This window comes from Ascaphus truei, chromosome 1, assembly GCF_040206685.1.
Source record: "Ascaphus truei isolate aAscTru1 chromosome 1, aAscTru1.hap1, whole genome shotgun sequence".
In the NCBI taxonomy this organism is placed as follows: Eukaryota; Metazoa; Chordata; class Amphibia; order Anura; family Ascaphidae; genus Ascaphus; species Ascaphus truei.
In genome coordinates, this window is record NC_134483.1 from 468,479,604 (window position 1) to 468,506,048 (window position 26,445).

Here is a 26,445-nt window from a genome sequence, read left to right on the forward strand (position 1 = left end):
CGTGCGCCGCTACCGGAGAGGGGAAGCGCGGCGCGGGACTCCCCCTCACGTGCGCCGCTACCGGAGAGGGGAAGCGCGGCGCGGGACTCCCCCTCACGTGCGCCGCTACCGGAGAGGGGAAGCGCGGCGCGGGACTCCCCATCACGTGTGACGCTACCGGAGAGGGGAAGCGCGGCGCGGGACACCTGCCACTCTTGCCCCCCCCCAGCTTCCCGAACTCACCTCCTGCCCCAGCCAGATGCCACGGGGTCAAGGTAAGTCACACACCGTCTCCCACCCACGCACTGTCACCCAGTCACCCACACACCCACCCAGTCACTTTCACCCACTCAGTCACCCACTCAGTCACTCACTCAGTCACCCACTCAGTCACTCACTCAGTCACCCACCCACTCAGTCACCCACCCACTCAGTCACCCACCCACTCAGTAACCCACCCACCCACTCACTTAGTCACCCAAAAAATCACTTAGTCACCCACCCACCCACTCAGTCACCCACCCACTCAGTCACCCACCCACTCACTCAGTCACCCACCCACTCACTCAGTCACCCACTCAGTCACCCACCCACACACCCACCCAGTCACCCACCCAGTCACTTTCACCCAGTCACCCACTTTCACCCAGTCACCCACCCACTCAGTCACCCACCCACTCAGTCACCCACTCAGTTACCCACCCATTCAGTCACCCAGTCACCCATTCAGTCAGTCACCCATTCAGTCAGTCACCCAGTCACCCACCCATTCAGTCAGTCAGTCACCCACTCACCCACCCAGTCACCCACTCACCCACCCAGTCAGTCACCCACTCACCCACCCAGTCAGTCACCCACTCACCCACCCAGTCAGTCACCCACTCACCCACCCAGTCAGTCACCCACTCACCCACCCAGTCAGTCACCCACTCACCCACCCAGTCACCCACTCACCCACCCAGTCAGTCACTCACCCACCCAGTCAGTCACCCACCCACCCAGTCACCCATTCACCCACCCAGTCGGTCTCCCACTCACCCACCCAGTCAGTCTCCCACTCACCCACCCAGTCAGTCTCCCACTCACCCACCCACCGACCCAACTCACCCACCCAACCACCGACCCAAAGTCACCCACTGACCCAAAGTCACCCACCCACTGACCCAAAGTCAAACCGACCCAAAGTCACCCACCCACCGACCCAAAGTCAAACCGACCCAAAGTCACCCACCCACCGACCCAAAGTCACCCACCCACCGACCCAAAGTCACCCACCCACCGACCCAAAGTCAAACCGACCCAAAGTCACCCACCCACTCAGTCACCCACCCACTCAGTCAAGTGTCACACACCCACCCAGTCACCCACACACTCAGTCAACTCAGTCACCCACCTAGCTGTCAAGGGGGGGGGGGGGAAGCCTAACCCTGTCGTACGCCCCCCCAAAATTATATCCCGGGCAACGCCGGGTCTCTCAGCTAGTATTTCATATTTTTATCCACGAACACAAAAATCACCAGGAGCTCCTGAGGGTGTTTCAGGTGTGATATAAATACAATAAAATCAGTATAATGAAAAAGAGGAAGGAAATATACAACCAGTGTTCAAATGCAGCTCAACCTTCAGTGGATCTTCCTTGTTGATCCTTTACTAGTTGCTGTGTTGAAGAGTCAGGGAGCGCAGTACACCAGGATAGACATGAAAGGAGAAAGCATAACACAGGTGATAGTGCAACACTGTATGGTAAGGTGATAAATAGCTTGTGACTGGGGAAGAAAACAAGGGGAATAAGCAATGAATAGCTGACACAAATTATGAAGACAAAAAAAGGATTTAGTAAGCACACATCATGGAGCACACAGATGCAATGGGGACTTACAAGAAAGCCCCAAATAAAAGGCGATGTGAATAGAACACAGTAGGGGTCCGTTGTGTGAGGTAAAAAACCTGTGGGTGATGAAGATGTTGCAGGGGGGTCAGGCTGAGCGGGCGATTCCTCCACTGCTACACATCACAGGACTTCCGGGTTAGAACCTCACACTCAGTCTTCTGCTACACGTGACAGCGTCAGCGTCACCCTGCGGACACCACGGGCTTCTAATTTCACAGGAAACAAGGACTCAACGCAAGGGCACTTCTGTGTTTCGCTGGCAGCTTCGTCAGGAGATCCTAATAAATATATATATATTTAAATATATATATATATCTCATTTCCCAGAATCCATTGCTGCAGTGGAAGCACTGTGTGCTGGGTGATAATGGTGAAAGGCGGGGTTGCAGACCTGTCTAAGACATGCAAATGGGCATACAGGAATATTTCCATTTGATATATATATATATATATATATATATTTTTTTAATTTAGTCGCGCCCATTCTTGCACATTATCCGGATGCAATGCAGGCCTTACTGGCATCAGATGTGTTAATACAGTTGTGATGATAAGCACTGTTGAGGTGAGATTTTTTTTTTAATGTGTTTGAAAACTAGGGGAAAAGCGCAGTAATAAGCTGCATCAGGTATAACATCAGAATACACTTAACTGGAGGAAATCTCTAGTGTAGGTCAGTTGAGTTCAGTCACTGTTGTTTTGTCCTATCTCATAATGAGGATCAAGAAAAACAGAGACATTTTTGTGAATTGGCCAATGCATTTAGTGAATATAATTCCTTCCTGACCTTAAAATGTGGGTGATTGAAATAACCCACGATTACATCAAAGATAATGTAATGGATACATTTTATTAAATTGTGGCAAAAAAGAGCCATTGTTGAATAAGCTTAAAACTACCCATATGTTCCATACGTGCATACTGTATGTACAGTTGCACGTCACTACCCAGAACCCTTGTCTGCACCTTAACCACTGTATAGCTATGTGGTGTATAAGGCCTCGGGCATGGTCAGCGCTTATGCGCTGAGGCACGCTGCTGCTCGGCAGTGAGCCCCTGCAGCCGCAATGAGAGCGGCTTTAGCAGGGGCTCGCTTACGCTTACGCAAGCGTGCCGAAGCGTGTCTTATGAAAATTGTAAATTTTCGCGCTAATGGGAGCGCAGGGCCGTCAAGTGAGCGGTTCGCCCAATGAGGGCGAACCAGCTCCGTGACGTCACTGACCCGCCCCCCGACATGCCCCCGGACAGTGCGCTAACCAAGGCCAGGGAAAGCACCCACTTTCCCTCAGCCTCAGCGCGCCTCCGCACGGGCTGAGTCACCATGGACTCAGCCTAAGGCTGCGCTTATAGTGCCGGCAACATGACGTCGCTCAAACAAAACAATGCGAGCGCTTATAGTAAGTGTGACGGAGCGACCAAAAATTTGGAAGCCGGGGAAATTTGCATTTTCAGAGACTGTCGCCACATGTGACTGTCTGAACCAATCAATGACCCTGTCGCTAGCGACATCGCAGAAAGTTAAATTATAACTATCGTGGGTGGCGACGGGTGACATCATCGGTCCCGTCGTAGTCGCCAGTACTATAAGCGTGGCCTAAAGCAGAAATGGACAGCCCTGTTTCACACTCATGGGTATTGTTTCTTTGCTGTACCGTATTTTTATCCATCACCCTGAAATCTACTGGTGAGTTTGTTAGGTGTTACAGTATCTGTATGAGGATCTCCTTTCTAGATCATGGAACAAAGCAGTTTTTACTACAGCATGTTTGCTGGGCTACAAAACAGGGAGTGTAGTTATCTATGCTGCCAACATGCAACAAGTCCAGACTACATTTTTGTGTTTTTATTGTTGTCTAGCCTCCGTTCCAGCATGTTAAACTGGGGTGTGTGCCAGATGACCTAAATGTATTATTTTTTTTTCTGTACGATTTCATCTCTCCTTTCAGTCGAACAGACACATTTCCCAACTGTTCATGTGTTAGTGACACTGGTTATTCAAATATATTGATTTCTACTCATTTGTAACTTTTTTGTTTTTTTTTGTTTATGTAGGGGCTGGCATTCCCATGTCCTTTCCCTTCCACTTCTGCTTCCACTAGCATGGCTGGTACAAGACCTTTCCCCATTGTCGTTTCCATGGTTGGAATCTGCACAGTACTATACACCAGTACTGTGTGGAGCACGCACTCTTGCTATACTGTACTGAATAAACCAATGCTCATCCTTTTTAAGGAGCTGTGAAACATGGCCTAATTACGGAAATTAAGTTCTGTGCGTGTATATGTAGGCAAACTTTAAAACTAGCTATAATCAAATTATCGCAGCATTCTCTGTATGCACTGAAAGTAGCTCCTTGTATTTTTCTATTATTTTTGTTGACTCAACTTAGTTTTTTGTTGTGTTTTTTATTTTTCTATTCTTAAAGTGAAACCCGACACTATAAAACATTCTTTAGCATCTTAAAAGTTTGTTTCACTGCTTAAGATAAGTTGTGGAACCCAACATGATGTTTTTTTTTTAATAGATGTAATTTTAGTGTATGTTAGCTTCTGAAACGTCACAGGTCTCCAACTTAAGATAACAGTAAAATATATTTTTCAATTAGGTTTTTTTTATATATGAGAATTCCATATCTGCATTTTATTTTAATGTTTTTGCGTTTGGTAATGTAATAGGAGGTTTCTTAATTTGTTTTTTTATAACTCCTGTATTCTGCTGTGCTTAACGATATCTTATTTGTGCTATTTATTTTATTTAATATTTGTGAAAAAATTAAATACTGATTTATTTTTAATCTTCGTGGTAGAGAGGGACTGTATTCTTTTGTTGTACATGTGGTTGCTTTAAGTGTCTGATTATAATGGATAGCTTTTTAAAATTTGTACCTGAGCCTAAACTTGCATATAGAAATGAACCCTTATATTTCAGTTCAGTTTGTTGTATGTGAACGACACAACAGATGGTGGGTATGGAGATGTAAGGTTGGGAACTTGACTGTTCAGTCGACCCCAACTATTTTTAAATTATGTTGGGGGGGGGGGGGAGAAACGGAAATCAAAAGAGAAAAAATGTAGCATCCATTCTCCCCACCCCCCCTTCAAATTTATGTAGGTAATAATTATGGAATAAAACCATTATGTTCAATGATGGCCCTGCAGCCAATTTGTATGAAGTCAAAAAACGTAGAATTGCTGGAGAGTTTACAGAGCATTGATTGTCACTGATTACACATTTGATTAGTTTAGGTGCGTTTATCAGGCTGCATCCTGTAGGTAAGTAAAACACGGCTTTTTAACTTGTTTATTAATGACCTTGAGGTTGGTATAGAGGGCAACGTCTCCATCTTTGTTGATGACACTAAATTGTGTAAGGTAGTAAAATGGGAGCGGGATGTAATTTCTCTGCAGAAGGACTTGTATAGACTGTATGACTTGGGCATATGAGGTTTAATACAGATAAATGTAAAGGTAGGCATTTGGGAAACAAGAATAAACAAGCTACAGCTGAACCCTGTTATAACGTGGTGCTTGGGGTCCACATAATGCGACTGCAGTATAAGTGGATCGTGGAAAATAATGGCCGCGATCAGAGGTTCCGCGTCTGCCAGAGTTGGAGAGCCGGGATAACTCTCCGAGCTGTCCGAGACACAGAAGCGCAGCGACATCCACACGCAGAATTTATCCGCCATCTGCAGCAGCTGGCAGCTCTCTCCTCTCCCTACTTCTGCCGTGAGAGAGAGAGAGAGAGTTCTTTGTTTGAATGAAAGTAATTTTTTTTTTTTTTTTTGCATTAATCAAAGGAAAAAGCTAATTTTATTAAAGGGATAATTATTAAATGTATTACGGAGTGTAAAACTTATTCCAGTGGACTCGTTGCAATGTTCACAGGGAGGTCTCCGTCTCTAGTGGCTACATGTGACATTTTGTTTTCTGTCCGTGAATTTACTTACAGAACTCATCAGATCTGATCACATAATGTGCCTGTGTAGTCACACTGTCAAGCTCGGTTTTTATTAAGAACGGATTAATTTTTCAATGAGGAAACAAAACGACAGAATGATAATTCAGCAATTGACATGGTCACTTAGCATGTGGTAAACCTATGTCCTCTATGGGGCCCTTTCACGGTGAGCACTGTACAGAAACACAACCTGTAAAACAGTGCTTTATTGAAGAAAAGGAATGTATTTATGATTATTTTGCTTCATTCAATCAATTCTGATGTTTGCCTCAATTTCCTCCTTTGAAAGTCAGTAACTAACAAAGTGGCGTTTTATTCCTATGTGGAACAATCTAAGTATTTTCCAACCCCCCTCCCCCTCTCTCCCAACGTGGGAGTAAAGAAGGACGATAGTGGTAGCAGACACAAGCAGTGTGATTGAATAGTACAGCACCCACCATGGTAAAGAAGGGCTATTCAAACTAAATAGCCAAGTGTAGGATTAACAACTTTTCTGCCAATTTTTTCTCGCCAGCTGCATGCTGCATCTTTGTGTTATTTCATTTGCTGTAGCCACCAGTACTATACAGATATGGCAACAACATGCTAATGTAACCCCTGCGATGTTCCTTTTAACTAAAACAAAACGCGTAATTCCAGAGTCATATGTACAAACTGTTAACAAATTAGATGAGATAACGTTGTGTGAACATATTTCTATAACCTCCCCACCCTGAAGCCCTCTGCTACAATGTCAACAGATAAGTACAAAAAAAAGTGCAAAAAGCGCTAATGCTGTCACGCTGTGCTAACCACAAACGAGGCGGGACCACGGTGCTGAGGTGGGTGCCACCCACAGCCTTGATGGCTCTTCTTGAGTGTAGAATAGTCTGGATATCCGGGCCGGGGCAGGAGAGGTACGAATAGTAGTGGGTACTGTTACAAATATATTCGTGGACAGTACAAGGAGCTTTCAAAAGAACTATTCATCCCAAGGGGCAGTACAAAGGACACGGGGGCATCCCTTAAGGTTGGAGGAAAGGAGATTTCACCAGCAACAAAGGAAAGGGTTGTTTACAGTAAAAGCAGTTAAAATGTGGAATTCATTACCCATGGAGACTGATGGCAGGTATAATAGAAGTTTGGACATCTTTTTAGAAAGAAAAGGTATACAGGAATATGGGAAGGATGTTAATCCAGGGAGAAATCTGATTGCCATTATTGGAGTCAGAAAGGAATTAATTTTTTTCCCTTATGGGATATCATTGGAAAATGTTTCACTGGGGTTTTTTGTTTGCCTTCCTCCGCATCAAAATACTGTAAATACAAAAATAGGGTGAGTATCTGTTGCCTAAATTTAACGTAGGTTGAACTTGATGGACATATGCCTTTTTTTTTTCAAGGTCATCAACAATGTAACGGACATTATAATAAAGTCACAAATAAATGTAAAATAGTCACTTCATATTTTTTATTTATGTATAAATTGTTTCTGTTTTTTTAATCGTGAATTAAGTAGAAATAGCCACGTTAATCCAGTTGTTAGTGCAGATAAAATGAGTACTTCAGTATTAGGTGATACCTTTTTTATTTGAACTAACAATTGATATTATAAAACCAGTTTCGAGAGTACTCTCTCTTCCTCAGGTCAGCAATTCTCTGTTTTCTAATCAGAATTTTTCTGCAAAAAGGGGAAAAATAGCTGACATTTGTTTAGAAAATTGTGCATCTCCCTACACAGGATCAATAACACATACACGATCAGGTTAATACTATGGAATAGATGGAGAATATATTGCAGTGTTTGCATAACTAGCTCTGATCTACTATAAAAGCAGAACTTTAGCAAAAGCTTTATTACTGGGCAGTGGCCTTAATTTTATTGTGTACTTGCAGATTTTATCATCTGGTTAGCTGCGATAATTAGGAAGTAGAATCAATTGTGTACATGTTGTAGCTGTTTTTTGCAGGGAGTGTTTCCCCCGTACATAACTGACTTTCCATTGTTTGCCAGTGAGAGGAAACCAGTTACATCTTGTAAGAACACAACAGCGATAAAGAAGCCTTACAAGCAGAACTATGTGGTTATGGGTATTTGTATTGCGATCAAAGAATTTCTGTGGGAAGAGCAGAGTGGGTAGATGTAGATGCCGTTACATGTTTGGGCATGAGATGTTGCTCTGTTCGACTGAAATCTTCAGTGATAATGTACGTTGAAGCATTTGCTGCTTTTTTCATTGAAATTGAGAAGATGGCAATCTCCAGCTATACCAAGTTAAAAATTAAAATTTTTTCCAAGTGCTATACGTGGTGGGGCTCATGTTTATTAGCAAGAGAAACGTTACATTATTTCTCTATGGGTTTGTATGTTTTTAAAGCTTAGTTTCTCCTGCCAGTGTATATTGTGGTTGCAATCAAACATCTAAAGACTTAATTATTTTCCTTTTATACTCTCTAAAATTTACAGTGGGGCACATACAGGGTTTATCTCAATAAGATTGCTAGCGTATAAACTGAATGGAACTGAACGTATGGTGAAAATGAAGAATTCCAGGTAATCAAGAGCTGAGTCAAGGTAGGTCAACGCTGCCGGTTGCATATGGGCTAAATGCCAACTCTACTTAGTAGTTTGTGTAATACAAAAAGCTGGTGTCCTGCTCTCTTGTGGGGGGCGCTCTCTTCTCTCTTCCCCCCCCCCCAACCCTGCTTCCCCCTGTCAGAGTCCTATCGCTGTCTTCAGATAGGTGGAAGAGATGGTATAGGTGGGGGAGATGGTATGCGGCAGGTCCCCAGTGTTAAACAGGATAAGCCAGCAGAGGAATCAGCAGCTGTTACAGAGGCAGAGTAGGACAGCAGAGTCAGACCACTAGAGCGCGCTCCTCCCCTGCTGTCCTGCTCTGCCTGTGTAACAGCTGCTGATTTCTCTGCTGACTCATCCTCTGTTTAACGCCGGACCACCCACAGGTAGGCATGAGGGAGAGGTGGGGGGGGGGAGGGGCTAGAGGTGATTATGATTATTAGGGTGCAGGGAGGTGGTGGGGGAAGTGATTGTGAGGGGGATGATGAGGAGGATGAAGGGGAAAGATGAGTGGGAGATGATGATGATTATGATGATGATGATGATAGCAAGGATCAGGGAGAGGATGGGGGAGGGGAAAAAATTGCAGTCAGTATTAATAATGGAGCCCTGAAAATGTTTTTGCCCGGGGGGCCGCGTATGTCTAGCTGTGCCACTGGTTGCAGGCAGGTCTGAACCATGTGATTTGCTGAACTAAATATTAGTGCTGGAATGTCCACTGAACGTCATGGCTCAGAAAAGGGTAAAGTACTGGTACCCCTCCTCTCCTTCTGTCTTTAGACTTTTCACTGGAGGGAGGCAGCCAAATTGAGAAAGCACCCTAACTGAGAGGAATGGTAGTTAAGTCTATTATAGCAACAAATGTGTGTACGAGGGTAGTTTTATTATTTCAAATGCATATTTTGAGGGGTAAAAGCGCTTTCTCTACTTTTTGTAAAAGTCTTCTTCTGACCATCAGGCCCCCAATCGATATGGTGAAAAGTGAGGGCAATGCACAGTTCGTAATTAATCCATTTGCTTTGCTTCAAATGTCACAATGTGCTCACCACAAACAAGGCGTGACTGAGAGGCCGAGGTGGGGATGGATATAAACACCAGCCGCGTGGGTGCCTCTGGAGTGTAGGTTGGTCAAGGTAGCCGGGTCTGGGTTGGAGAGGTACGGATAGTCGATATACTTGCTGGGGTCTGGGTTGGAGAGGTATGGATCGTTGCAGGTACTATTAGCCGGTGTCCGGGTTGGAGAGAGGTGAATAGTTGTTGGCCGAGGGTGCCGAGGTTGGGGGTTGGAGAGGTGCGGATAGTTGTCAGGAGTACAGAAGAGCGGAGTCCAAAACAAGCCGGGTCAATAACAGATAGCTGCGAACAACAAGACAAGACTGCAAAGGCTCCTAAGCAATGAACACAAAGGAACATAGGATTATGCTCAGCCAATGTGCTTGTGGCACAACTGAGCATATAAAGGAAAAGGTGACCAATGAGGCAGGAGGAGGTGTGGAGGTACTCCTCTAAGGATGACGGCTATTGGCCGTACAGGAGAGGTGTGGAGAGGCACCCATGTGCTGATATGCGGACACGTGTCCTGCACGCGCTGCGTCCTGATGATGCCGCGTGGGCGGAGCCAAACGGCAGAACCGGACAGAGAGGCATTAAGCCTGGAGCGGGGTGCGCACGCAAGCCATTTGCCAGGTGGTCCCCGAAGGAGAGGTGTCCCTACCATTAGGAAGCGGGGAAGTCTCGAGCTTCGGTAGCGGGCGGAGGTGAGTGGAGAACGTAGCGACGGCGGCGTGACTCCCTGATCCTTACAAAATACATGATACTCTTATGTTTTGAATGCTTTTTTGCATGTTCATAGTTCAGTTTCAGGCAGCAAACAAAACATCAAGAACAAGGTATATTGAAATTATGTTTCAAATGTATTCTTGAAAACTTTTTGACTGAAATCTCATTTCAATTTTACCTTGTAGTTTTCACATGTTACATGGTTACATAGTAGATGAGGTTGGAAAAAATGTCCATGAAGTTCAAAGCTATGCTAAAGTTAGACAACAGATACTTATACTCTATTTGTATTTACAGTATTTTGATCGAGAGGAAGGCAAACAAAAAACCCCCAGTGAAACATCATCCAATGATATCTCATAAGGAGAAAAAGAAATTCCTTCCAGACTCCAAATATTGGCAATCGGATTTCTCCCATTGATCAACATCCTTCCCATGTTTACTTATTTGGTATATCCCTGTATACCTTTCCTTCCTAAAAAGATGTCCAATCTTTTTGTGAAGATATCTATTGTATCTGCCGTCAGTCTCCATGGGTAATGAATTGAACATTTTAAATGCCCTTACTGTAAAGACCCCTTTCCTTTCTTGCTGGTGAAATCTCCTTTCCTTCAACCTTAAGGGTAACCCTGTGTCGTTTGTACTGCCCTTGGTATGAATAATTCTTTTGAAAACTCTTTGTATTGTTGTTGAATATTTTTGTATATCCCCTCTTAGACGGCTCTTTTCTAATGTAAACAAATCTAATTTAGCTAGTCTCTCCTCATAAATCAGATTACCCATACCCTTTATTAATTTGATGGCTTTTCTCTACACTTTTTCTAGTTCCATAATGTCTTTTTGTTTTTTGTTTTTTTGTTTTTTTAAAGGAGTGGTGCCCAAAACGGTATTCTGTATTCAAGATGTGGTCTTGCTTAATGCTTTATACAGTGGCATTGTCACAGGAGACCAGAACTATCACACCAGGGATCAATTTGCTTGGCAGAACCACAGTTTATAAAATTAATTTATTGGAAAAAGAAATATCCGCAACTATTTACATCACGCACACGCACGCACACACACGAAACAGGATTACCCTATGGCGCAGGGACCTCCCTAAAAGATATTTCCCCTGTTTTTTCTTCCTGCAGTGCCCTCTGCAGCTTCCCCCAGTTAGGTCGCGCTCATAGTGCCGGCGACGCAACGTCGCCCGAAAACTAATGCATTGTCGCCGCCGCGTGTGCTTATAGTACGCGCGATGTGGTGATGCGATTTTCGGAAGCCGGGAATATTTGATTTTTCAGGGGCTGTCAGACTGCCCCTGTACCATAAAGGCCCGGGTCGCCTGCGCCGCCGCCGCAAAGCGGAGATGGGTGGGGTCGCGGGCACTATAGGCGCGGCCTTAGGCTGCGATTTTATACCAGCTCCCTCAAGGCGATGCACACACCCGAAACCTACACGGCAGGCAGGAGACATCGGAAGGCGACAGAGGCATGCTGGAGGCGTGGGCATGCCTTCACATGAGCGGTTCACACTCATTGGCTGAACCGCACACGTGACAAGGCCATCGATCCAGAAAATCAATTTCTTGGGTGCACGCTCAGTGCAAAACACGAATTTGACGTCTTTTTAAATATAGGCACCATGTCTCCTTTGCAGTGAAAAATTAGTGAATGAAAAGCGCTAATATTATAAATGTGCAATTAATATATCGTGTTACAATTTCAAATGTCCAGTAGGCGGCCTAGCTAGTCTAGCTGATTGTTTCCACCACCAGAATGGAAATGAATACAAAACAGACTTGTATGACGCCAAGGATGACTATCTCAATGATCGTAGACAGTAAACAGTCCCTCCGTGGATTCCTCCCGGTCTGTTATGCTGACGTATGGCTTCTGAAGGTTCTCACGGTACTCAAGAACATATGTGAATGATAAAGGCAGAAACAAAGCACCAATAGTGCATTATCTTTGACCAATTGGTTAGAGGTAAACAGGACTGCAATTCTTGATGAGCTGAACACTGCAGTACTGAAAAAATATTCCTCAAGAACAAAATGTATTGAAATTTAAAAACAAGAAAATACTGCAATATAATAATATGATACAAAGTGAGCTATAATGTGCATGGAGTTTATACATCATATCTTCTGGAGTGCCGTGAGAACCTTCAGAAGCCATACGTCGTCATCACAGACCGGGAGGAATCCACGGAGGGACTATTAGTTTACTGAGCATATCTCCTTTACGCCAACCTTGTGGTACTAAGCCTGCTTACCTTGACTCAGATGGCCTGGTGTCATGACGTCACGACCCCGCAGCATCATTTGACGCTGCGTTGCCTTGACGACGCGTCACCAGGAGCCGCCTGAGTCAAGGTAAGGAGAAGTTTACAGAAGCCTTGCAACACCCCTGGCATTAATTAAAATGCCTTCAGGAAGCGTGTGGGGCCTCTGTAAACCACGCACCCCCGCAGCGAATCTCGCGCCCCCCACTTTGCGCACCACTGGTTTATAGCATATCCCTACAAATATATATATATATTTTTTTACTTTTACGTCCACTGCTAATTTTAAAGTCTCTGCGTTTTCATCAATCGCTTCATATACATCTTCCCTTATAATAAGTTTTCAATCCGGTTTAACATATAAACATATTCCATAACCTCTTCTTTTTGCTCGATCTCTCCGAAAAAGTGAATAACTCTCTAAATTAACTGCTCACTCAAATAAGTTTCATCCAACCATGTTTCCCTAAAGCCTATGATATCATACTGCTCCGTTCTAGCTTGTAGCTTCCGACATTGTAGCTCTGTCGTGCTTCTTGCATTATCATGCATGTGCTTAAGGTTGCTACCAGTCTGTACTGTTATTTTATCTGCTCCTGCCTTTCTATACTAATTGGGTTTAGTCTTTAGAAGTTTACTAGTATTATCTGTATTTATAAGAGCAATTCATGCGCTTTTTTAAATGTATTATTTTGAGATTTTTTGAAGCGGGGGCGTCTCCGGAACTGAACCCCATTAATTTTAGCTCTGGGGACCCTCTGCTTCCAAAGGGGGTGTTGGTATCTTGGCGAAGTTTTTAAAGCCTCCGGTCACATGGGCCAGTAGGAAGCCACACCAGATTGTCACCACTTTCTATTGGCTCTGTAGGGCGTAGGAGCTTTGAAAAGCAGAGGTCTGTATCTCCGTCAGCAGGGAGTCCACGGAGCTGAAATGAATGGGATTCAGCTCCGGAGACCCCCGGCATTAATCGTATGTTAAAAAATCACTAAATTTCCCTTGCCTCTTTAATATGGGTGCCACCATGCTTGCCAAACTCTCTTCCCCCAGCTCCACCCCCATGACCCATAGCTATTTCTCATTTCTTTCTATTCTGTCTAGCCCATTACCACGTACTTGTCTCTCCCCCGTCCATCCTAGTTTGAAATCTCCCCCAACCTTTTTAACATCCTCCCCGCTAGCACATGAGAGTGCTCTTTATTGAGATGCAATCCATAGTGCATGGATATCACTCAAATTAAAATACAATACATACTTGACACCTACAGCTTGCCTTGTAACGTTTAACACCTGAGAAATATGGAATAACCTGTGAAAGAATAATTGAAACTGGATTATGTACTGTCACCCCCAGTTCAGGGGGTAGTTCCTTGATGTGTGCATTTTAATGTAGATCTCTGTTTTAGTTTATTGCTTAAAAAATGGTTAAAAATGAGTTACGTGTGCATGTTACTTACTGTCGACAGGATTAAAGGTAGTGACTTTGTGACTCCATGAATAGCTATTTAGACCACCGTGGAAGTGTAATTTAATGTGCTGCAATTATGGGGAGAAAAGAAGCATTATGTTAAATGTTTATTTATTTTTTTATTGCTGTATTATACCTTACTATTTCTGGCAAAGGTCAGCAACACCTTTTTTTTGTTAGCAATTTTTTTAAATAGCATTTTTGCAATGACTGTCTAGTATTTCAGATTGTGGTTAAATCTGATCACATGCCGTTAATTATTGTTTATTCCATGGTCCTTTCTGTTGTGCTCTGGCCAACATTGGAATAGCTATTGAACACATCTTGAAATTAATAATAATGAATTAGGCGTCTCCTGACTCAGTGCTTCCACATTACTGCAGTCGTGTGCGTGTTGTAGTTCTGGACTTGTTCTTTAGAGTAGCTATTAGTAATTTTCTGAAGCAGTGTGCAGAAATTAGGTGCAAATTGTATGGGAAAATGACACAGAATAACTGCACTCACACAGCTTTATATCTGATAATAAGCTCCTGGAATAACAGCTAAAAATATTTCTCCAAACGCTGCACAAATGTATGCACCAGTGTGTATTATGCAGAAAATGTGCAGACTAATGCAAAAGAAAATTGAATAGGGATGATATTGCTTCTGTTATGGAAACGGGCATATTATCTCACCGGACGCATTTTGTGTGTTATGTGCCCACTTTCCTAATGCGTTAACACAACCGAGGGAAGGGCGCTCCAGATAGTGAAATAAAAAGGCAGTGAGACTTCCAACATTAATGAAAATCTACATTTAAAACCATATAAGTGGTGAAAGCGCAAGTGTTTATTTATAACCATGAAAGTGAATGTTGCATAGTATGTACAGGCGGTCCTCGGTTATCCGACGCAATGCGTTACTCAAAATGGCGTCGGATAGCGAAGCGTCGTAAAGCGAAACCCGTTTTCCCATAGGAACACTGTTTAAATCAAACGTTCCGTTCCTGAAGGCATTTTTAATGCTAAAATACACAGAAAATGTTACTCAAGCAATAAGATATGCAGCACACACATAGATTATGATGGAAACATTATATTTATTGATTCCAGAACTGTAAAATAAAACTATAAAAATAAAACTATGCTGTATTCTGTACAGAAATGTACATGAGCAAAAAAAAAACCACATCAATTATTGGAGGAAGATGATTGGGGGGGGGGGGGGGGGGGGATCTTCAACAGAGAACGGACTTTTTGGAGGTGATGTAGGTGGAGTTGAAGGTTTCGGCCTCTTGAAGAATCTCTTCATTGAAGTCTGGACAGATCCTTTCCTTTTCTGCGTGTAGATCTCTCTATAGCAGCTGATTTGGTTAGACACCCCACGACTGACTGTTGAACTCCGTTCAATGTTAGGGTCATTGTCCTCAAATATGGCCAGTGCGCTATCAATGTGCTTGAATGCCGCAGCCAACATTTTGCTTGACAATGATTTACGTGGCTGTGGCTGTGCCACATCAGCAGATTGGTGGGCCTCCTCTTCAGCAATTTTTTGCTCTTCTAATTGCATGAGGTCTTCATTGCTCAACTCGTTAGAATGTGAGGCGAGCAACTCCTCAATATCCTCGGTTTCCACCTCCAAGTTGAGATCTCTGGCGATTTGCACAACAGTTTCTGTAACTTCTGCAACAGTCTCTGTAAGGCCTTGGATATCAGACACAAAATCAGGGCACAAATTACGCCAAACTCCATTTAAATTGGATTGTTTCACCTCATTCCATGCCTCTCCGATGTTTCTCACTGCATGGAGAATGTTGGCACCCTTCCAAAATTGTTTTAAGGTTGGACCACCTTCCACATCGGTTGCTCTGATGGCCTGGGCAAATGTTCGCCTACGATAGTAGGCCTTGAAGGAAGCTATAACCCCCTGGTCCATAGGCTGTATCAATGAGGTGGTGTTGGGGGGGCATGAACACCACCATGACGTTTGGATGATGGTCATCCAGGTACACGGGATGGCCAGGAGCATTGTCCAGGAGCTGGATTGCTTTTAAATCGAGGTTCTGGTTCATGCAATGTAATTGCACAGCTGGAATAAATTGATGCTGGAACCAGTCCTCAAAAAGGCTCCCTGTTACCCATGCCTTACGGTTGGATTTCCAAATCACTGGAAGTGTGCTCTTTGCATAACCCTTGAATGCCCTAGGGTTTTCTGCATGATAAACAAGCAAAGGTTTTAGCTTGAAATAACCTGCAGCATTTGATCCAAGCAGAAGAGTCAGCCTGTCCTTTGCAACTTTAAACCCGGGCATAGATTTTTCCTCTTTTGCAATGTAGCTTCTACTGGGAATTTTCTTCCAGTAGAGCCCAGTCTCATCAACATTGAACACATGACGTGCGCAATAGCCACCGTCCTCTATAATTTTGGCCAATGTAACAGGGAAGGTTTTAGCTGCCTCCTCATCAGCACTAGCAGCTTCCCCGGTCACTTTAATGTTATGCAAGTTTGCCCTCTCTTTAAACCGCATAAACCAGCCCTTACTTGCAGTGAACGTTTCCTCAGTGGTCCCTTCTCCATGCTGTTGCTTAATGTCCTCATACAGACTCAAAGCCTTGGCCTGAATTAAGGCTAAACTAATGGGCACATGACGCTGGGATTGATCTTCCAGCCATATGATGAGGAGTTTTTCTACCTCAGCAATATGCTCAACACGTTGCCTTATTGTTGTACCTTGCATAGGTGCTGAGCCCTTGATCTGTTCCAAGATTCTTGCCTTGTCTTTGATTATTGTCACAATAGTTGTGCGAGGTATATCCAAGGCACGTCCAATTTCTGTGTTCGTCTCTCCTTTCTCAGAGCGCTTTATTATGTTTTGCTTGGTCTCCAAAGTTATAGATTTTCTATTCCTTTTTGGAGTAACAGTACTTTGCTTTTTGCTTTGATCAGCCATGGTTTAGGGCCTAAAATACACCACCAAACCTTCACACAGACTGTTCAGAATGATCTCCCTAGCCTGCAGCCGTCTGGTTGTTCATTTGTAGCAATTTTTTAAAGCGTCGTAAGAGCGTCGCATAAGCCGTTCGGGCGTCGTAAAACGGGCCATAGGGATGCATTGACAAGCGTCGGATAAGCCGTTCGTCGTAAAACGAAACGTCGTAAAACGAGGACCGCCTGTATATCTTTATATAGCGCCATTAATGTACGTAGCGCTTCACAGTAGTATTAAACGTGACAATCATATAAATAACAAATAATACAAATAACACATAATGGGAAGAAGTGCTTCAGACATAAAAGTAATACTTAGGAAAGGAGCCCCTGCGCCGAAGTGCTTACATTCTAATTGGTAAGTAGGAGGAACATACAGAGACCGTAGGAGGGAGCTCTGGTCAGTGCATCTGCAGGGGGCCAAGGTTAATATAAGAGCTGTATAGTATCAGCCACGGAGCTACGCATATGCTTCGTTAAGGAGGTGGGTTTTGAGATGGGTCTTAATTGTGGATAGAGAGGGTGCGAGTCGGATTTTGAGGTGAAGGGCATTCCAGAGGTGTGGCACTGTCAGTGAGAGAGGTTTTAGGCGGGAGAGGGCTTTAGACACAAAATGGCTAGAGAAGACATCCTTGAGCAGAACGCAAGAGTCTGGATAGTAGAGGAGGTTGAAAAAAGACATCCATCCAAGTTCAACCTACTGTACAGGATGCTAAATTTAGATAATGTGATGTAAAGTATTAAATATAGTAAAGTGCACAAGTTAATATATTAAATAAAATGCAGCTCTTCAACCCTTTTCAGAACTTGTTCACAAATTCACCTTTGTGCGTTCGTCTCCCTGTCACGAATGCAAATATTGAAATGTTATACTTTAGCAACGCTGTCAAGCCCATTAATCCATATTTAATATTTTTTGGATGGCATGGGACAGACGCCCCCTGGCACTCCGTAAAACCCTTCCAGGAATGCTGTGAAAACCTTTTACACTGTGTCCTGTTTATGTTCGTGTCTAGAGAATTATAATTCACTCTCATCTCTGGCAAAACACAAGTTCTTTTAGTGGGCTATCAGTGATGAGCTCCCCCCTCCCCACCCCCTCAATTAAATTCGCTTTGAAGCCTGCATAAATGCAGGACAGGTCTTGACCTGGCATAATCCCAATTTGTTGTATTTTTAAGCCCAAATTGTTGAACCATTAACAGCATAATCACCAGATGGATTAAAATACATAATATCTCATGAACCTTAATTTGATTTTAAGGTTTTGGAGTTTTACTAAAATTGAAATGGGGAAGTTTGGGAAGATTAATTCCAAGTATTGGATCATTCAGAAGCATATGCCAGTGTTTTGAAATGATTTCTTTAATTTTATAGGCCTCTCTATTATACTGGGTTATAACTGAAGTACTTGAAGTTCCTATCTTGTTTGACGTCTCTAATGCTAGGATTGATAAGAACTTTTCTATCCAGTTTGTAGTTTTTGTCTGGAGCTAATTTAATGGTCTCTTTTTCGGTCTCTGTCGATGAAACGTTTTTCCAGTATTCCAGCCTGTTTGTTATAGACTCTCTTGCCTGTGCAATTTTCTCTTCAGTTGTCTAAATTGTCCAAATAGAATACTGGCAATTCATCTGGCATGGTGACAACTGTTTTTTACAATACAATTATTACTGTCAATCTGCTTAAAGAAAGTTTTGTTTTGAGTTAATTATTTTCATCGTAAATGGTCAAATCAAGGAATTCCAATGCCAACTTGCTTATCTTTGATGTGAATGTACAATTTAAATTGTTAGGTTCAGCATGTATTTGAATTCTATCTAGGAGATTCAAATCTCCCCTCCAGATGAAAATATCATCTATGTATCTATTCATTAGGACCAAGCTTGCACCAAACTCGCCTTTGGACTAGATGTGGTCCTCCTCCCACATGCCCAAAAACAAATTTGCATAGCTTGGTGCGAACCTGGTCCCCATGGCTGTACCACACAGCTGGAGGAAGTTTTATCGTTAAACCAAAAGAAATTGTAGTGTCAAATTAAGTCTATTCCCTCTAGTATAAAAGTGGCCTGTTCAACCGGCATGTCCTTATCATTCATTAATATTCTTTCTTGATCGCTTTAATACCTTTTTTTAATGTTCTATTACAGTGTAACGCAATGCTGTATCGTATGTGTTTGTCACATTTTCAATCCATTCTATTTGTTCCAAAGCCACTATCACCTGAGTAGTATCTTTTAGGTATGATTTCAAATTTACAACATATTTGTTGAGAAAAAAAATAATGTATTCAGATAAATTTGAAGTCCGTCTATTCCTGATGTGGTCAGCCTCCCTGGTGAATTTTGTATATCTTTGTGTATTTGTGGGAGGAAAAATAGTGATAATTTTGGCTCATCATTCCAGAGATATATTTAATCTCGTCTTCCTTCAAAATAGACGTCGTGATGTCACAACCGGCGGGGGTGCGGCATTAAGGAGCTGGAATAGGAGTGCTAGTTCCAGGCTGAACATCTGTGGGGATGAGCAGGCCGGGCATCTGACGTCAGAGGAGGGTGCGCGCGCATGGGGTGTGCTCACGTTGCGGCATGACGTTTTGGTGCGAAAAAGCCACAGATAACCAAGTTTAAAAGGGAACTCGGGGAGAATGTTTTCTCGCTCCTTGATAAAGTACAGAAGTGTACGAAACGCGTAGGAGAGCTGTGTGCTGCCTTTTTTTTTTTTTTTTTTCATTGATGGTTCAATAAAACTTTTTTGTTTTGGACCCTACTCCCCTGGTTGTGTGCTGCTTTTATGAGAGAACATTCAAATCTTACAAAAGTTCTGTAGTTGGGTCTTTAATAAAATTAAAAAATTGTTTTCTCATCATTGAGTCCGTTCTGACTCTCTTATATCATACTCTTGATCAATGATGACAACCCCTCTCCTAAACATTCCATATTAACCCTGAGTGTAGGTATAATTGCTATCTCGCATCGCATCATTTTTTTAAATAAGTGTAATTTTTTATTTCCTGCAGTTGAAATAACTGCTCTATGAAAGTCTTGTGCTGGCACATTCTAGTGATTTTTCCAATATTTCCTTTTTTTTTTTAATTGTGCACCAATATTTGATTTTTGCATATTTCCTATTGCATCAAAATCAGTATTTGTTACATCTGTGTTTTTTTTATTGGAATTCCTTCTTATTTTACATGACTTTCTTGGGTTTATTTATACTATTGTGAATACAATCTATGGTGCTTACCAGAAATACGGTTACTTGAATAAATAAATATATCTTCAGTCTTTAAAAAATACATTGGCTGTATTTTTCATTTGATCAAATATATCCATGTAGCTTATGATAACAAATGTTTAATAGGTTCAAACTCGACAATTTCTAGTGGTATCAAACAAGTGTAAATGTTTTAAAAACTATTCCTTTAACTTGAAATTTAGGATAAGTTTGTAGCCATTATTAATTATCCTATAGGCTCCTAACAATGTGCTGCTTGTAAGGGGGAAAGAGGTGACTAAATCTTATCTTTCCATTAAAATAAAGCAAATACGATTGACTGTCGCTGCCCCCCGCCCCCCCCCCCCCTTTCCGATGCTGCATTGTAAATGAAAACAATGGAACCGCCAAGACTTTTAAAAAGAATACAAATATCTGTCTTTGGTTTAGTTGTACATAAAGAGCGGCACTGTCATAATTTCAATCTGGTGCTACTTGGGGTTTGTACCTTCAATGCATCGGGGGTGACAACAGCAGGAATACAATCTGTAGACCAGTGCTTTCAACCAGGGTTCCTTGGAATCCTTGGGTTCCCCGGGCATCGCTGAGGGGTTCCCTGTAATTTTGAAGTCATTTAAAAAATATACCAAATATAGAAGAATTTACAATGCATCTGATCTCAGACTCGCTGTTTGAGATGTTGGGGTTCCTCAGTTCCTTAACCAAAAACAGTTGGAAACCACTGCTGTAGACGGCCTGTTGTGCAAGTAATGCTAAGAATATTTTTCGACCTTGCATAGTACAATTACAGCTGCTCACTTATATATTATAGGCACGCACATATGCACATACATACACATCTACACACAGCACACGCGTATACATACACACCACATGTACATGCATACATATACATATACACACAGCGCACACATACATATATACCACACATAGTTATGCATGCACACACACACAGCGCATGCATACATATACACAGCGCACGGATACATATACATACCACACATAGATATGCACGCACACACATACAGCGCATGCATACATATACAGAGCACGCGCACCTTTAAACACGCGCACATTTAAACACGCGCACATTTAAACACGCGCACATTTAAACACGCGCACATTTAAACACGCGCACATTTAAACACGCGCACATTTAAACACGCGCACATATATACAAAAAAAAACACAATCGCCTGCACACACACACACAGCACATGGAGAACGCAACGCACACCTAGAGTGGTAGAAACAAAGGGTGAACTGCGCTCTGATAATCGTGATTAGTGTTATATTGTGAGATTAATGTGATATTAATATAATAAAAACCTGTTACTTAATTGGTGAGGATATGCTGCTATATTCAAGGAATGGCTCCACAGACCAGAGCTATAGATACAAAGACAAAAGAAACAGCGCAAAAAACCTCATAGTATAGTATATAAAATTATATTGTGGTAAAACAGGTGAGTATTGCACGTACATCAAATTCAATAGTTACTAGCAGTACATGTTTTGGACATGTTACCAGTCAGCAACAGATGGTGGGTAAAGATCACCGGATGGCTCCCCTTCTCCTCTCCCGTTTCGTTCAGGATGCCGTGATACAGGGCAGCAGCCCCTCAGCATGAATACAGCAGTCCGATGGAATATAGCTGTCTCTCCACGTGTAAACCGTGGCTGTTTGCGGTAGGAGCAGGCTCTCAGTCACTGGCTTCAGGCGTGCGTCTGCACGTGTGGCGTCTGCTTGCAGCGCGCTTCGGATGATGTCATCAAGCGGCGCCGATCACTCTGCAGTCTCAACCAGCCACAGTAGTTAAATGGCATAGATTGCAGTAACGGGGATGGGGCCAGGTGACAGAAATAGGGTACTGGCACACTGCGAGTAGTATCAGAATGCGCCCTCTTATCCAATGCGTTTCGTACTTCAAAGGTACTTCGTCAGGGACCTAGAGTGTAAGATAAAGCCAAACTTGTCAGGTGCGTCATATAAGGTATATAGAAAATATACTCCACTAGAATCAAGGAGCAAGGAAGAAGACAGCACACGGGTTGCAAAAAATGGAAATACATTTAAAGTGCAAAAATAGAATCCTAGTATGACAACCCATGTGCTGTCTCTTCTTCTTCCTTGGGCCTTGGAACCAGTATATTATATATTCTCTTCACAAGCTCCCCAGAGAATGATTCTAGCTCTGCTTGTTATCGGCTCTCTTTGTGACTTTTTTTGGCGAGACAAACATGATCAAAGTGGTGAAAAAAACTTTGAGTAGTGTGAGAGGTACAAATTAACGGAGACGCACCGAACCTCAGCCATTTCCAGGTCATGTGATCGCTTCAGGGGCCATCATATGGGGCAACTGGTGCACACATGCCAGAAATTGAGGCGCTAGGTCCTTTTGATTGGGTTGACCTAATAAAGTACCATTTACTTGGTACGTCCTAGGGAACTGTAACGGTTAATCCACTAAAGGAAACATAATAAATTTCGGTCTACCATCTAGTACAGAGGTGGCAAAATCTGGCCCCGAGGGCCGCCACGGGCCTGCCAAATGATTTTATCTGGCTAGCGGGTGCGAGGCCTTTTTGCGGTGAAGGGAGACCACCCAGGTAGTCCTAACACAGAAGTCATGCCCCTGCGGAAGTCAGGCCCAACTCCCAATCATCGCCTTGGTGTGCTCCCCCACAGCGTAAGGGCCCCCACCACAGGAAGTGCCCGGGGGGAAGGGAATCCTGGGGAGGGAGAGAGGGAGACCTGCAAAGCTTACCAGAGCTCGTGCAGTGGCCCACCAGCAAAATATTTGCCCACCCCTGATCTAGTTTTCATAATATACTTCAAATGAAACCACAGAAGGATTTAGGAAATTATTTTGTTACTGTACATATATAAATGCGTACACAATAATGACCTGTAATATGTCATTTAATGATAAAAACATACTTAATACGGGGTTACATGACCCTAACGTTTAAACACGCTAAAATAAAGGGTTAAGCTGAAACAAGTATGTATTTTGGATTTAGAATGTATTTGCTTTTGAATGAAAAGATATAAATAGATTTTTGGATTTGCATTGGAGGTTAATGAAGCTTTGTCTTCTTTTTTTCACCAGCCTCAGAAGTCTCAGATGAATGGTGGATAGAGGTCATTCAAGTGGACCAACTCAAATGGTGTCTTGGTAAGTACATTTTCTCTCTTAATTCTCATGTACCTTCCCTTATCTGTGCCTTGAGCACTGCTGATTAACAGCAGTCCATGCCAATTGTCATATTTGTTTGCCTCTTCATTTTGAAGTGAAACTTCCTTAGTGGCACCTCATTCGTGATGGGGCAAAAATGGATTGTGGAGACAGAAATGAAACGGATGTGACGTCAGTGCTGGCAGTTGAGGCCGGGCTGTGTTCTGGCTCAGCCCGACCACTGACATCACACCCGCTCCACAAATCAGATGCGGCGGCGGCGGCGGCAATAGCCGCCGGCGCCGCTCCTAATGGCCACCGCACCCCCCACACAGCCGCTGACATGCGGCGGCGATAGCCGGCAGCGCCGCTCCTAACGGCCGCCGTTCCCCGCCCGCTGCCTACTGCCGCGCATGCGCGATGGCGCCAGTGACTCCTGGCTCCTGCTCGGGTAAAGTGGGAAGCGGGGGGGTTTGAGCGCGCCGCTTCCCACGCATACGGCGGGCCCGGTGCGGCCGCGTCTCAACCTTCCCCCACCCCTCTCCCTCCAATTACCCCCTCTATTCCTCCCCCCACACCCCCCCACCGGCATCATGTTGTTCTTCCCCGGGGGTGGGGGGGGGGCGTCACACTCACATGGGCCTCCTCGCCGTATGTGCCGTCCTCCCTGCCCTGAACACCGGCACTGCGGGGCAACACAACCTGTGCCCATCCCTCCTCCTACCACACTGCTCTGCCGCCGTGCTCGCAGGTGCAGGGGGTGATCGGAGGTGCAGGGGGTGAGGGGAGGTGCAGGTGAGTAGGTGAAGGGGGGTGATGTGAGGAGGTGAAGGGGGTGATGTGAGATGCAGGGGGGGTGATGTGAGGTGCAGGGGGGGTGATGTGAGGTGCAGGGGGGGTGATGTGAGGTGCAGGGGGGGTGATGTGAGGTGCAGGGGGGTGATGTAAGGTGCAGGGAGGTGATGTGAGGTGCAGGGGGGTGATGTAAGGTGCAGGGAGGTGATGTGAGGTGCAGGGGGGTGATGTGAGGTGCAGGGGGGTGATGTGAGGTGCAGGGAGATGATGTAAGGTGCAGGGAGGTGCAGGGGGGTGATGTGAGGTGCAGGGGGTTGATGTGAGGTGCAGGGGGTTGATGTGAGGTGCAGGGGGTTGATGCGAGGTGCAGGGGGTTGATGCGAGGTGCAGGGGGTTGATGCGAGGTGCAGGGGGTTGATGCGAGGTGCAGTGGGGTTGATGCGAGGTGCAGGGGGTTGATGCGAGGTGCAGGGGGTTGATGCGAGGTGCAGGGGGTTGATGCGAGGTGCAGGGGGTTGATGCGAGGTGCAGGGGGTTGATGTGAGGTGCAGGGGGTTGATGCAAGGTGCAGGGGGTTGATGCGAGGTGCAGGGGGTTGATGCGAGGTGCAGGAGGGTGATGCGAGGTGCAGGAGGGTGATGCGAGGTGTAGGGGGGGATGCGAGGTGCAGGGGGGTGATGCGAGGTGCAGGGGCATATGCGAGGTGCAGGGGCATATGCAAGGTGCAGGATGGGTGCGCATACATCACACACATTCACACAACACAGAGAGAGAGAGACATACACTGACACACACACACACACACATTGACTGACACACACACTGACTGACACACACACACACACACACACACACATTGACTGACACACATGCACACACTGACACACATGCACACACTGACTGACACAAATACACACACTGACCGACACACTTACACACAGTGACCGGTACAGATACATACACTGACCGGCACAGATGCATACACTGACTGACACACACACAAACAAACACACATACATACTCTTTGACTGACACACATACATACTCACTGACTGACACACATACATACACACTGACACATACACTGACTGACACGTGTGCCGAGCACGCGCGTTATAAGTCAATTTCTGTGACAAAAGTCAAAGAAGTTTCACTTACTATGCGCGTGCACAGCACACACAGCTTTTTTTTTTCTCTTCCTTTAAGAGGTCGTTTAACTGTCTGGGAGTTTAAAATGGAGCTCTCCTTAGAGCCCAGTGCAGGCAAAGGTTACCATTGTAACCCCAGAAGCTGGAGATTAAAACCATGATAATTAACACAAAAAACGATAGGGACATGCTTGGAACAACATACAAACACGGGTGGGCAATTATTTTAGCTGCCTGCCTCATCTGCTTCTCCCCCACACGCTCCCCGTCACGTCTGCTTCTCCCCCACACGCTCCCCGTCACGTCTGCTTCTCCCCCGCACGCTCCCCGTCACGTCTGCTTCTCCCCCACACGCTCCCCGTCACGTCTGCTTCTCCCCCGCACGCTCCCCGTCACGTCTGCTTCTCCCCCGCACGCTCCCCGTCACGTCTGCTTCTCCCCCACAATCTCCCCGTCACGTCTGCTCCCCCGCACGCTCCCCGTCACGTCTGCTTCTCCCCCACACGCTCCCCGTCACATCTGCTTCTCCCCCACAATCTCCCCGTCACGTCTGCTTCTTCCCCGCACGCTCCTCGTCACGTCTGCTTCTCCCCCGCACGCTCCCCGTCACGTCTGCTTCTCCCCCGCACGCTCCCCGTCATGTCTGCTTCTCCCCCGCACGCTCCCTGTCATGTCTGCTTCTCCCCCGCACGCTCCCCGTCACGTCTGCTTCTCCCCTGTACTACTCTCGCCCGTCACGTCTGCTTCTCCCCTGTACTACTCTCGCCCGTCACGTCTGCTTCTCCCCCGTACTGCTCTCGCCCGTCTCGTCTGCTTCTCCCCCGCCCTGCTCTCGCCCGTCTCGTCTGCTTCTCCCCCGCCCTGCTCTCGCCCGTCTCGTCTGCTTCTCCCCCGTCCTGCTGTCGCCCGTCTCGTCTGCTTCTCCCCCGCCCTGCTCTCGCCCGTCTCGTCTGCTTCTCCTCCGCCCTGCTCTCGCCCGTCTCCCCTTCCACTCATATCTCATGCAGTAGTAAGGCGACGATGGAGGGAGCCCACCCACGCGAATATGGAAGTTGCTGAACTTCCGTTAGTGCCTAGCTTCCATGTTCGGCTCCACCGGGCTGCCACTCGCTCCCCAGCTCTTCTATCCCCATCTTCGCTCTCTCTCCCCGTCTTCGCTCTCCCTCCCTCCCCCGTCACGGCTGCTCTCCCTCCCTCCCCCATCACCGCTGCTCTCCCT

At 45.0% G+C, this 26,445-nt stretch overlaps 1 protein-coding gene across 3 annotated transcripts in view; it reads left to right on the forward strand.

Annotated features, from left to right (window-relative positions):
• Positions 1–26,445, forward strand: part of FRYL (FRY like transcription coactivator) — a 297,074-nt gene that overhangs the window by 35,464 nt on the left and 235,165 nt on the right. For all 3 annotated transcript variants that reach the window (XM_075566772.1, XM_075566765.1, XM_075566781.1), the window contains exon 2: positions 23,218–23,283. The gene's annotated coding sequence lies outside the window, so the exon portion shown is untranslated. The remainder of the gene's footprint in view (positions 1–23,217; positions 23,284–26,445) is intronic.